Consider the following 1,534-nt stretch of genomic DNA (forward strand, 5'->3'; position numbering starts at 1 on the left):
GTGGCATTCTGCTATCGTATTTTTAAGGTGGCACTTGCCTTGGAAGCTTTCCCAGGCTCTTGAATTACAAGTGCATTAAAAGATGAATCGTGTCCATAGTCAAATAAGTCACTGTTTTCGTGATGTCCTGTTCCTTCAGCACAAACAGAAAAACCTTCCCACTGAGCAAGCTGGAACCTCACTCCCCCACACTGGTTAGTGAGGGAATAGATTTGGGCTGCTCCTCTTGCATCTGTTCAAAAAGTCAGTCTGCCCTGGGCTAGCAAAATATCAAAGGCAAAATCAGATTCTGTCCCTTCAAAGAAGGAAAAATTTACATTTAGCATTCCTTCAAAGAAGGAAACCTGCACTGAGTGCTGTTTGTAGACTTCCTGTAGTCAGCTTTGATATTGGGAGGCATTATTTCTGTCTACAAACTTTGCCCTCTATAAAAACTGTAAGACTCTTTCTTGCTTAACTCAGCTTTGGCACCAAGGAGACCTACTTGGGAATTCAAGCTGCGCTGTGTTTGTGTACCATGAAACTCTAAAACTATAACTTGAATGGGCATTTCAGTTTGGGATTTATAATCTTAATCATGATTGCTTTTTAACATCAAGCAAAATTTCCTAGGTATGGTAAATAATGAATTTGCATGTAGAATAAATGATGTGATTATTTGTTCAGTATAATGTTAAAATTCCTGCTTACCTGCTGCAAGCACAGTAACCTGGAAACTTCCACAAGGAATGTAAAAATGTGAGATCTGTTGCTATAACTAGGAGCTTGTGATTTTGACTAAGATATAAATCTGAGGTTTGTGAAGATGCAGTTGTTGCTCACAAAGGATAAATCAGAGCATAACTGACTGTTGTAGATGGAGCCCAGGGCTGATAGCCACTAGCTTTGGCGTGAGGTCCATGTGGAAAGGAGAAGGAAGGAGGCTGGTGAGGGTGTGAAAGCAGTTCCAGCAGCTGTTCCTTGCTTTCCAGCACAGGTTCTATGTGTTGGGTGCCATTTCTCCTCATACCTGGGGAGGAACAAACAGCAAGGCGAATCTGCCTTAAATCTCCATCTCAACTGATTGCAGGTGAGAAATTGAGACTTTCTCAGATTTTTTCTTCAGTATTGCTGGATTTCCTTGTTGAAAGAGAAAGGTCTTGCCCTGAATTCATTTGGTGTTACCAGGCTTGTAAAGTAACAATTACAGGACTTGCAGCAAAACTTTATTTCTTTATTAGGGTTATTAGAATTGTCTTCTCACACTCATCTTCCAAAGCACTTTAATTTCTGCACAGTCTGGGCTCCCACAGCACAGCAGCTGCAGGATTATCAGAGCCTTGTTGCAGGGTGCAACAATCTAAGTATTGCTTCTGCTGAGCAATGGGCTCCAATAAGTTTTTTTCCAATAAGTTTTTCTAGGAGGAAATTCAGTGTCAGGAAATAATAGTTTAAAACTAGTAGTCCACTGCTTACAAGCAGAGATGATTGTGTACTCCAAATTGGCAGCTTCTGTTGGGGAAATAAATGACAATAACATCCAAGACAAATGATG

Source organism: Cyanistes caeruleus, chromosome 7 (assembly GCF_971803275.1).
Source record: "Cyanistes caeruleus chromosome 7, bCyaCae1.hap1.1, whole genome shotgun sequence".
Lineage (NCBI taxonomy): Eukaryota > Metazoa > Chordata > Aves > Passeriformes > Paridae > Cyanistes > Cyanistes caeruleus.